General features: G+C 54.6%; 2 protein-coding genes and 1 long non-coding RNA gene across 4 annotated transcripts in view; 2 read left to right on the forward strand and 1 right to left on the reverse strand.

Moving 5' to 3' along the window:
• The window catches only part of AFAP1L1 (actin filament associated protein 1 like 1), a 115,999-nt gene that overhangs the window by 49,191 nt on the left and 54,748 nt on the right, over positions 1-12,060 (forward strand). The window lies entirely within an intron of this gene.
• Positions 1-12,060, reverse strand: part of LOC306808967 — a 129,031-nt gene that overhangs the window by 49,014 nt on the left and 67,957 nt on the right. The window lies entirely within an intron of this gene.
• The window catches only part of ABLIM3 (actin binding LIM protein family member 3), a 39,055-nt gene continuing 33,910 nt past the window's right edge, over positions 6,916-12,060 (forward strand). Inside the window, exon 1 of one of the 2 annotated variants that reach the window (XR_013776127.1) lies at positions 6,916-7,270. The gene's annotated coding sequence lies outside the window, so the exon portion shown is untranslated. The remainder of the gene's footprint in view (positions 7,271-12,060) is intronic. The other variant, XR_013776128.1, reaches the window with a different exon arrangement.

The raw sequence follows: 12,060 nt of genomic DNA on the forward strand, positions 1-12,060 counted from the left end.
GAACTCAGCTGAATTCAGAAATGCTGAGTCCTGCTCCCCTTGCATTGTTTTCAGCCAGAGGAGGAAATGAACCCTCTTGGAAAACTGGAAAACTGGAAATTTGGAAAATTGGAAAACTGGAAATATGGAAAACTGGGAAACTGGAAAAGTGGAAAACTGCACAATTGGAAAACTGGAAAAGTGGCAAACTGGGAAACTGGAAAATTGGAAAACTGGGAAACTGGGAAATTGGAAAACTGGGAAACTGGGAAATTGGAAAATGGGGAAACTGGGAAACTGGAAAACTGTCTGTGTGTGTTGGATGGATCTGTGTGGATCTGCAGGCTGGGACCACACCAGGAGCTGTGGTTTGAGGTCTCTCCCTGGCACTGGGGTGTGAATCCCACTGCCCAGGCTCCCCAGGAATGGCACAGCCCCGAGGCTGCCAGAGCTTCAGCAGGGCTGGGATGGATGCAGCACACCCAGGGATGCACAGGCTGGGATTTTGGGGGCTGTGCAGGGCGAGGAGTTGCACTGATGATCCTATGGATCCTTCCAGCTCAGGATATTATCAGGATTTTCCCTTATCCATACATTTCAGAGTTTGAGTGTGTTCCCCCTGCCCCAGGAAGAGCAGAGCTGCTGATACCACAAGCATCATCCCTAAGGAGCTTGTCCTAATCTTTGCAATAGGAATCTGTCCCTGTCCTTCTCCCTGTGCCCAGTGTCACCTCAGGGACACTGAGCTGTGTTTTGGGTTCTGTGTCCTCCTGCTGCCAGGCCCTCCCTGCTGGATATTAATTGTCAGAACCATTAGATGGCAGCAGGAACCACTTCACAGCATTGGGAAAACATTGGGAAAACAGAATTTCAGCTCCACAGCATTGGGAAAACATTGGGGAAATGGGATTGCAGCTCCACAGCATTGGGAAAACATTGGGAAAACAGGATTGCAGCTCTGCTGTCCACAGCCCCAAAAAATCCTCAAGCTCTATGGGGCTGCAGAATTGGGATCACCAGGAAAAAATGAGGCAAAGCTCCAAAATAGGGGAGCAGCATCCTGAGCAACAACAGGGACACAAGAGCTGGGTCTGGAGGACATCTCCAGCTAAATTAACCCTCTGGAGATCTTCTCCAAGGGATTTGGGGAGCTCACAGCTGGGCAGGACTCAGGAGTGGGGGGTCACACAATTCCAGCAGGATTTACTCCTTCCTGAGTTAAAGACACCCCAGGTTAGGTAATGCTCTGGCACATCCTGATGGGAATGTCCAGCTGAGATTTATCCAGGTGCTGCTGAAAAATCAGAAGGAAAAACTGCTCCAAACATCAGAGTTGATCTCCTCTGAGAGGTTTCCAAAGGAAACGTGTTTCACCTGTGGAAAATGGGACTTTCAAAATATTTCACGTTCAATTTCCCTTCCAGTCTCTGATTTTCTGTATTATCCTCTGCTTTTACCCTGGTCCTATTTTGCCACTGGAACAGAAATAAACAGGACAAGGAGAAGGAAAGATGACAAAGTGAATTTATATGAACCACCCCATATAATTCCCACAGCTCAAGCTCCAGCTTAATCATCCAGTGAGGGGGGAATCATATTTAAAGAAATCTTTGGATAAAACAGGGAAAATCAATATTTTTAGTCTTCCCTCTGGAAGAAAAAGAGAAAAATCTAATTAAGAAATTAATTGCTTATGCTGAACTAGGTTTTTTGGGGTTTTTTTTGAAGTGCTTAATGATCCAAGCTCCTTGTAAAGGTGCTGGTCTCGATGCCATTTCCTTTTAGAAAGCAACAAAGCAGCTCAGCAAGGCTCAGCATCTTGTTTTGATATTTCCAGGGTGGAACATTTTGATTTTTCAACTTCCAAAGCTTTGCTGCTTTAATTTTTTGTCCATAAAGCCGAGGCTGAAATCAGAATGAAAGCTTTCAGTTTAAGCTAATTAATCCAAACACTTTGAATCAAAGCCTGGGATGTTTGCACAGTGGTGTTCTCTGGGAATTTATTTTCAGGGTCTGCATTCCATTTTTAGACTGAGGAACAAAAAAAAAAAAAAAAAAAAAGAGTGAGATTTCCTAGAAAAGAGATAACCTGCTGCTTACCTGGGGTGAGCCATTCTGCAGCTTAGAAGTGGAAAAAGAAATTAGCTCTGCTTAATTACAGCATTTGGCCTCCTCCTGAGGATCTGGAGACCTGGCCTGAGCTCCAGTCCCTGGAGCTGCCCTAAATTCCCCCTGATTCCCAGTTTGCCCTTGAAATAATTTGAGGAAGATGAGGAAAATGGAATTATTGTGGTAATAGCACTGCAGCAAGAAGAAAGCAGCAGCATTTCCTGGGGTGAATCTTTCCTTTTGAGCAGGGGGAGGAATTCCAGGCAAATTCCAGGAGTGCAGAGATCCCAGAGCTGGGCTTCCCACAGGTGGTTCATGCAGGGCAGGGCTGTCCATGAACATCTCATATTCCTAATTCAAGGGGAGGAATTCCTTCTTCCAGCAGCCCTCAATGCTCCAGGGCAGCCACAAAGAGAAAACCAAAATTGACCCTGACTTCCCCTGCCCTTCAGTGGGGAAGCAGGGCAGGGAGCAGCTGGGATTGAGCTCCCTGTGCCAGGCAGGAGCTGCCAGCTCAGCAGGGTGGCTGTCCCCAAAAAAGGGTCCTTCTGTGTCACCTGCAGGGTGTGACACAGAAATGAAGCAGCCCTGACAGAGCCTGGGAGCCCTAACCCTGCTGTGTGACACAGCAACTGCTCCTGGACTTTTCCAGAGGGTTCCAGGGTGAAAATTTGCAGCTTTTAGGAAAAAAACTTTTGCCATCACTCCTTCATCAGTGCAGGCCATGCAGCATCTCACCTCTCCTCTCCTGATGTCTTGCAGGAGGGAATGGGAACATCCCTGATGTGCAGAGCTTCTGCAGGACTTGTTCTGACTCATCTGCTGCTGGTTTGGGAATATTTGACCCAGACACAGCCTTGATGAGGATAAGAAGGAGGATGGAGCCAGAGGATGGAGGCAGAGGATGGAGCCTACAGGTACAGATGGGCTGTGGTGCATCAGCTTTCCCTGGAGCACATCCAGATCCCACCCATCCTCCACTGCCTGGGTGCTCTTTTCATTGCCTCCCTTTGCACAGCACTAAAATTAATGCCTGAAAATGAGAGTTTGCTTGAAAATAATCTATCATTTGATTATCACTTTAGTGCAGGCAGCCCAGGGAACATCTGCCTCTGCCAGGCTGTGTCTCCTCCTGCTGATGTGGGGAAATGCTGGGAAAGGCTGCTGGGGGAACTGGAAGAAAGCCAAACCACTGGTAAATGGTGGCTGTGAGGAGGAGGAGGAGGAGGAGGAGGAGGAGGAGGAGGAGGAGGAAGAGCTGGATGAGGCACCAGGGTTCCACTGCCCAGTTCACTGCCTCTGGTCCCAGTTGCTCTGTGGGTACTCACAACTTAAAATGTTCATCTCCATCACATGGAAAAGAATTCTGTCCTCACTAGGAGTCCTGACTGACCACTCCTGACTCACCCTGCCTTATCCCACCTCCCAGGGGAACCAGGGACAAGAGAAACAGGGATGGGAACCGCCCAGCCAGGCAGAATTCCCACCATCCCATGACACAGCCCATGTGCCGTGGTCGAATGGGGTCTCCAGCCCCCCTTAGGCTCTTCTGCTGCCTTTTGGGAACATCACAGCCCCGGACTTTGAGGCTTTTTTTGGAAAATGTCACCAGCTTGCGATGAGTCAGCCGTGCCTCAGCGCAGGCTGCCCAGCGCGGGGCGTGGGGCTGTGCCCGGGGCATCTCCCTGCTGCTCTTTGCGCTCCCATCTCCCTGTGAGACGGGAGAGGCTTCGCTGGCGGCACAGGGCAGGAGCAGAGCCGGGGGCTGGGGCTGCCGGGGCCGCGTTTGGCCAGCTGGAGCCCCGGGGACAGACGGACAGACAGACGGACAGGTGGGTGCTGCCGCGCCCGCGGGCAGGGGATGCTGCTGCCATCCCATTTCCAGCCCTCCGGGGATTGTCAGAGCCCGGCAGCCAAGGCTGAACCCAAATGACTCCAGAGGGAGGGGACGGGGTGGAAAAGCGCAGGGAAGTTGGTCCTGTGAGCTGGATATGTGCTGGGAGGGATGCTCCTGCTCCCAAAATCCCAGGAATGCCAGAGCTGAGGCTCACGGATCAACCCCCCCGTGCCTCGAGGATAAGGGTGTTTATGGGATTTTTTACCTCTCCTAACTGTCACACCCAGCTCTGGGACCTGCTGTCTGATATTCCCTTGCAGCCTCACCATTCCTCATCTCTCCCCAAATCCCACGGGGGTGAGGAGGGATTCCCAAAATCCCTTCCCAGGAAAGGAGCAAAATCCCTTCCCAGAGACAGCAGCTGAGCACAGCCTCACATGGAAACACACAGCAGAGACACAGGGACAGGTACTGAGCCTGATTTCTCTGAATTCCTGGTTCAGATGGGCACGGGATGTGTTTGAGCCCAGGTCCTGGTTGATTCCATGTGCAACCAGCAGCTTCCAGCTCTCACCAGGCATCAGGGAAAGAAAGAACACAGTGACTGAGCAGGTGGGGTGAGTTTAGGTGATGCTCAGCATTTTACAAAGGCATGGAGGAGGGATAAAAATCCCAGCGTCCAGGAAATTAAAAATTAAATGAAATTAGCACCTTTTTTGTCCTCTGTCCTCTTACCCCCACCAGTCCCGTGTCCCTCCCCACTGAAGAATCCAGGGCTCCCCTTGCTCTGCACAGCCTGAGCTCTGTGGGACCTGCAGGTGCTGAGCAGAGCAGGAGCCTTGTGGGAAAAACACATCCAATAATTGCTGTGAAAATTCATGTTGCAGTGCACAGACACAAAGGGATGAAAGGAGGCTGCCTTCACATCCTGACATTTCCTCCTTTCTGGCTCCTTGTCTCAGGCATCCCGAACATCCTTTCACAGCAGCTTTCTCAGGCAGCTCCCTCAGACAAAGGAAAGGAAATGGGGTTTCCAAAACATGCTGATGGTGAGGGGCTCTGGGTGAGCTGGGGAGGGTCAGAGCTCCTTGCTGTCACCTCCCCAGCCCCAAAACTCACAGATCCCACTGCAGGGAGCAGCTGGCATCCTGCCCACCTGGCAGTGCCCACAGAGCATCTCTGGGACCACCCAGCTGGGGAGGGGCTGGAAGGGCAGAGGTTCTGCACTGGTGCCCCCTGAGCTCCACCAAAGCACCCCATCCTCCAGTGCAGCCCTCTGCAACCCCAGCCTGGCTGTGCTGGAAATTTCAAATTGTTCTAAAGGCAGCAAGTTAACAAGATTTGGAAACCAGGTCAGTGGAAGAAGCTCAATTAGCTGCTGAACCGTGGGGACCAGCTCACGTCGTGGCTGCTGTATTGACTCCTCAGATGGGTGTCACTGCCACCACCCACGTCAGTCTGGCTGGGATGGGCACCTTCCCTGAGGAGGGGACACCTGGACACTCATCAGGCACAGGAAACTTTACAAAAAAGCCAAACTCAGCACAGCCTGAGCCATCCCACCGTGCTGTGTCATAGAATTATCACAGAGTTATAGAATGGCCTGGGCTGGAAAGGATCTTAAAGATCATCCATGGGCAGGGACACCTTTCATTATCAGCCCAGGTTTCTCAGAGCTCCATCCAGCCTTGGATATTTCCAGGGATCCAGGGGCAGCCACAGCTGCTCTGGGCACTCTGTGCCAGAGCCTCCCCACCCTCCCAGGGAGGAATTTCTTCCCAATATCAAACCTAAACCTCCTCTAAAGCCACTCCCTGTTGTCCTGTCACTACATGCTCTTGTAAACAGCATCTCTCAATCTTTCTTGTATCAGCAGCTCCATCCCCCCAGCCCTGCAGGAACCTCCAGGCTCCCACTCCCACTGCTCATCCTCAGGGGAGGGGACAGCCAAAGGGGACAGGCAGCAGGGCTGGCAGAGAGCTGGCAGCACCAGCAGGGCTCACACGACCTGCTACCTGTCTTGTCACGTCACCACCAACATCTGCTGCAAATAAAGCAGCGAGAGGAGGGCGCAGCCAAAGGGCCTCTGAGCAGCTCTCCAGCCCAGCCTGTCACACTGCATGAAAAACCTCCTTCATTAGCAGCAGGGCTGCAGCTCAGATCCTGGAATCACTGCAGGAATCACAGCTGGGAACCCCAGCACAGCTTCCTGGGGGCTCTGCAGGCAGGTGGGCACAGCCCTGGTGATGTGGGCACCTGGGGAGCAGCCTGGGCATGGCTTTTATCTGACACTGAGTGTTTCACCCACAAAACAAGGAGCTCAGGGATTTGAAGCCCTGGCAGGGATGCTGAGGTGCTGGCAGCAGGGAAGGCTGCTCTGATCCCGAGGGAAGAGCCCCTCTCCATCCTGCAGCTGTGCTCCTATCCTGGCGTGGGACAGACACCCAGGCTGCCAGGAGAGCTGGGGTCCCAGCCTGGACAGCTGCAGGAGGGAACCTTGGCACTGCAGGAAATCCAGCTCACTGCATGAACGGCATCCCTCTGTACTGGGACAGCATTTCTGGGATGCTGGAGAGTGAACAGGGCAGGACAGGGGGGTGAAAACGGGAAGGGAAGGGAAGGGAAGGGAAGGGAAGGGAAGGGAAGGGAAGGGAAGGGAAGGAAGGGAAGGGAAGGGAAGGGAAGGGAAGGGAAGGGAAGGGAAGGGAAGGGAAGGGAAGGGAAGGGAAGGGAAGGGAAGGGAAGGGAAGGGAAGGGGGCAGGACTGAAGGCAGGACAGAACAGGGCAGGGCAGGGCAGGGCAGTGCCAAGGCTGAGCATCCCTCAGCCGCCTCCGTGTCCGTGCAGGGATCCGTGTCCGTGCGGCCACCGCCCCGCCCGTCCCTGCCCATCCCCGGGCCGGTGGCTGCCCGCGGGCGGTGCCGGTGCCGGGGCGGTGCCGGTGCCGGGGCGGTGCCGGGGCGGTGCCGGGGCGGTGCCGGGGCGGTGTCGGGGCGGTCTCGGTTCTGCACGGCCCCGCCGCTATAAGCGGGCGGCTGCGGCCGCGCTCTGCAGTGCATGGCCGAGCCCGGCCGGTCCCTCCGCCCCTCCGGGACCCTCCCCCGGGCCGGTCCCGGCCCCCCCGTGTCCCCTCCCCGCCGGCCGTGACCTTGGCATCCGCCAGCCCCGCGGCCAGCAGCGCTGGGATGCGCTAGGCGGCGGATCGGGATCGCACCGGGAATATTCCTCCTGGGAGAAGGAGAGCGGCAGCCTCCTCCCGCGGCAGGAAAAGCGGATTTAAGGAGCATCTTTGGCCCTTTGTTGGATGAGAAGGACGGGGAAGGAGCGGCAGGATGAGCACTAGCAGTGAGTACGGCGTCCTCTCGTCTCGGCTGTGGGAATGGGGCTGATACCGCACCGAGCTGGCTGGGAGGAATTGGAAAGAAAATGTCATAGCAGCGCTGACAAGCCTAGTGGGATGGAATTTTAGGTTGTTTTCCTGCCTGCCTTTTGCTCGCCTGCTTTCTGACAGGCTCTGGCCCGGCTGTGTTTGATGTGGGCTGAGCCGTGGGGCTTATCTCCGCCGAGTACTTTTCTTGGCTTGAATTTCTGGGGTTTTGGAGGGCAGAGCATCGACTGAAATGTCGATACGCAACATGGTGAGAGGCAGCCAGGAGCGCTCTGACAGGCACAGCCTCACTTGCTGCTGCCTCTGCCTGGGGAGAAATGGATGTGAGGGGAGGAGGAGAAGGGCGAGGAGAGACCCAGAAACCTGAGCAAAGCACAGGTGCAATCCTGGAAAAAAAAAACCCCAAACCTTCTGCAGCTGGGGGTGTGGGTGTTCCTATTGTGCGTGTGAGACGGGGACAGAGGCACTCATGCGCTGTGGATGAATTTCTAAAGAAGCAGAGCTCGGAAATGTGCTGCATGAGATGAGAACTGGTACCAGGCTGCTCACTTCGGATTCCGTGCCCTTGTTGGAAAGTCTGGGAACATTGATCGGGGTTGAGCAAGTCGCAATCAATTTCTTCTCCTCGCCTGACGTGCTGTGTGACAGCCGTGCCCACCTTGACCCCTTCCTTTCAAAGCAACGAGTCCCTGGTGGAGGAGCTGATGCTGGTGGCCACCTGAGGGGCTTCCTCCTGGGATAACCCCTCCAGAAAAGCCCCCCCTGCCCTTCCCGTGGCTCCTGGAGCCGTGTGACAGCAGAGCAGCAACTTCTCCATTGCCTTGGCGTGCTGAGGTTTCTCAATCCCAGGGCTTGGGGTGGTTCCCGAGCAAAACACCGTGAAAAATGCCTTGGCACGCTGCGAGCCAACAGAACAGGTGATTCCAGCTCTGTGGGGCTGTGTCAGAGGCGAGGAAACTTTGCAGGTGCCCTGTGCCCGAGCCACACCTGGGACAGGAGCAGTGTCCCCTCCCGGGGGAGCGGGGCTGGCGCTGCCTAGGTAGGAAACAATAGGGACTGATTCTTTCCGAGCCTGCAGGATGCCTGATAACAAAGGGTCCTCCCTCTGCTGCTCCGGGCCAGCAGCTGCAGAGGGCTGGTGGGCTCGGTGGCCACCGTGGCCAGGTGGGGCTGCTAAGCTTCCTCTAAGCCAATTTTGGCCAATGCCTGTTGGCTCCTTGTGGGATTCTTTCCCAGCTCTTAATAGCTGGCTTGGCTGCTGCAGGAGATAAGGGCTGTTGATGGCACTGGGGTGTTCCAGCTATCTGATGGTGCTGCAGAAACTCCTTCAGCTGCAGCCTCCCACATGCAGAGAGGTGCCAGGGAGCCAAACTGTGCTTGCCTGCCCCATGGGAGCTGCTGCTGCTCCTCCTGTAGCCCTGGGCACATCACTCAGCAGTGCCAGGGCTCTTGCCAAGCCCTTTTTGGGGTGGCTTTGCAGCCTTTGCCTAAATTGCCATTACCCCGTTTGAAGTAGCCACGTGTGTGAGTTGAGGCTTGGCAACTCTGTGACATGTCCTGGTCACTCACAGTGCTGGGGTTGGTGATTTCTGGGTCAGTCCAGGTCCCAGAGTGTGCAAACCCTGCTGGCTCTGCCCTGTTGGGCTCCCAGATGTTTTCCCAACAGCTGCAGTGTGCAATTTGGGTGTCCAAATTCAGTGCTGTTCCCAGCAGTGGCTGTGTGAGCCAGGCTGGGGCCATCTCTGCAGTTCTGGGGCTGCTGTGAGCACTGCCCAGCTCTGGCCATCCCTCCCCAACCTGTAACCCTCAAATCCCACTGCCCACAAGGCACAAAAACCCAAATCCTGGGAGCTTTGTGGCATGCCACTGACCTACCATGGTTTTTTTACCCCTCTGCTGGTGGCCAGTGGCTCAGTGGGGCTTGGTGCCACTTGCCAGAGGCTTCCTAGCCCTCCCAGCATGGGCAGGTCTGCTGCTTAGATATTTTTTTTTTCCCCAGGCCAAGGCTTATGCACAAATTGATGGCGCCCAGCTGTGCCTGAGGGGCTGAAATTTTGGGTCTGGCAAAGGGAGGAGACGCACAGCTGAGGATAAAATGCCACCATCTGATCTGTGAATTCCCACCACTGCTTCCCATCTTGCTGGGTGCATTTTGTTAACACTTCTCTCCTGCCTGGAGCTGATGTGAGGCAGGAAACCTGTGGCTGTGGGACACAGCTGGCCCCAAGCCACGCTGGTGAGCAAATCTGTGAGGCCTGCAGGAGCTCTGGGCAGGGTTTGCTGTGTTTATCTCTCCTGTGTGCTGTGCATGGAGCATCTCCAGTCTCCCCAGCCCTTGCTGAGGGGACAGGGGGTTGCTTTTCACCCTGGATTTGAAGAGCCCATGTCATCATCACAAAGGCAAAGCCAGATGAAAATTTTGTGTTTGAGGTGAAAAGGTAAAATCACTTGATATCAGGCATGGGCTGCTATCCTGAGGGTGGGAAGGTGTCTCCTGGGATTCCAGTGTGCACTGAGGGTTTGGAGGGCACAGTGTTGGTGTTTACATTTGTTAGGCTATCACTGCCTCTCACTAATTGCTTACAAATGGATCCCTACCTCAGCAAGCAGCTCTGTGGTGCTGTTGGCATTCCCATGGCAGCTGCAGCTTGTAGGACAAACCCTTGGCCAAGAGAAAACCCCTTAAAATCAGCCCCTGCACTCTCCTCTGCCTGCAGCCAGCATCCCCTGAGAATCTGGGCAGTGACCAACACTGTGTTTGTGCTGAAGGGGTTAAAACTGTCACTGCCCCGAGGATTTTTGCCCTGGAATGAGTGGGAAGGATCCCTGCTGCTGCTCTGGGTGCTGCAGGTCCCTGAGTGCTGTCTGTGAGTCACCCCGTGGGATTTGCACATCTCATCCCTTCTGGCCCAGCTCCTTTGGGGTGGGAGAGGGGCTGCTGGTTTGGTGAGCCCCAGAACAACCAGGGGCACTGTTTCTATCAGGAGCAAGGTGTCCCTGCTTGTTCTGGGTCTCACAAGGGACATGCCAGCTCATGGGGAGTCTGGCAGGCTCAGTGTGGCACTGGCTGCTTGGGGCTGGTTCACAAACCTGGCACCTTCCACATTCCCTCCTGTCTCCAACCTGCACCTGGGGAAAAAAAGAGGCCAGAATCTGATGGCAACTCAGCCCAGGGTGGGCTGAGCCATTCATCCCCAGGCTGGGAGCAGCTGGGAGCCTGTTGGAGCACGGAGAGCTCCCCAGGAAGGTTTGGAATGCCAAGTGGAAAGTCTCATCCCCATCCCTGCCACCTCTCAAATTCCTGCTGAGAGGAATTTCCTACTCTGAGGAGGAGCTGTGAGCAAAGGCTGGACAGCATTTGGGAAGGGAAGGCTTCCTGACACATCCTGATGAGTGCAGCATGTTTGCCTGGTTATTTTTGTCTTCCCTAAATCGTGCTTGCTCTCAGATCGTGATCCTCTAAGCGTAATTACCCATAATCTCCAGGCACATGTGGTTACAAGGTGTTTACCAGCAAACTCCATTAAGGCCCTGTGTGTAATTAAAGAGGAATCCTGTGGTGCTGCACATCCCTGGGAGCTGCAGCTCTGCTCCTCAGGCAGGTGATTCACCAGGTGTCCCCACCCTGTGGGAGGGTCCTGCAGGGAGTTTTGGTTTATTTCCCGTGCTCAGAAATGCAGGGAACCCAGAGGGTTTGATGTCATGAGCAGGGTGTTTTCTAGAATTTGGAGCTCCCAGACTCCCTGCCCACATTTTAGTCCTCTCAATCCCCTGACTGTGACAAACACCCAGATACAAATCACTGCCTGTTTTCCTGGCCAGCCTAGCAGAGGCACAATCACCCATTGCATTTGCTTTGCTGCCAGAGAATTCCAGTCCCAGGCAGCAGCTCTGTCCCTGGGCTGGTGGATGGGCTCTGTCCTCTCCCCAGGCTTCATCCAGGCTCTTTCAAACCCTTTTTGCTGGCAGCTGGCCCTTGGAAGAGCAGGAGCCACAGAAAGTGGCCCTGCAGGCCAGTGCAGTGCATGCTGTATGGTCAATTGAAGCGATTGAATTCTTCTAATTCCTCTGAAATAAAGAGCACATTTTCTAATCATCCAGTGATGATTGGTTCAGCAGGATAACAGCATTTGGGATGCCAGCAGGCTGGGCTGATGACAGGAGTCCATGTGCTGCTGCCTCTGCTGGGAAGGAGGGAAGAAAATCCCACCCAGACCCCGCAGCCCTGTCGTGATGGGGTGGTTGGAACACATAATTTGATATTTTTAGTTGTTAAATCCATCAGTGCACGAGCTGTGAGGGCTGCAGCACCTCCAGAAAGCATCTGGGGGTGGAGTGGTCATGGCAAGAGCTGGGGTGAGCAATGCTGGAGAGTTCTGCAGGATGAGAGGGAATGTGGGGGGTTTGGGCTGTGTGGGACTGGGAGCCTGCACAGGGAAATTGGTTGTGCCAGGCCCTCCTGTGCCCAGCACCTCTGGAGCCAGGGGTGTAGAACAGCTGGAATGCTCTTCCCACAGTGCTGGGATGCTCTCCTGGCTTTCAAGGATGGCTGGTGGAGGTTTAGCAGGCCCCAGGTGATCCCTCCCAGGAGCCAGCTCTGCTGCACAGTCTCATTTATTTGCTGGTGGCTCAGGTATTTGATAGGCCCCAGCTCCTCAGTGCATTTTTCAGCTCAGGTGGAGTTTTCTGAATGCTTTATCAGTATCAGCCATAAGCCCTGGCCTGGGAATTGATGAGCTTTCTCCAC

This window comes from Erithacus rubecula (genome assembly GCF_903797595.1).
Source record: "Erithacus rubecula genome assembly, chromosome: 16".
Lineage (NCBI taxonomy): Eukaryota > Metazoa > Chordata > Aves > Passeriformes > Muscicapidae > Erithacus > Erithacus rubecula.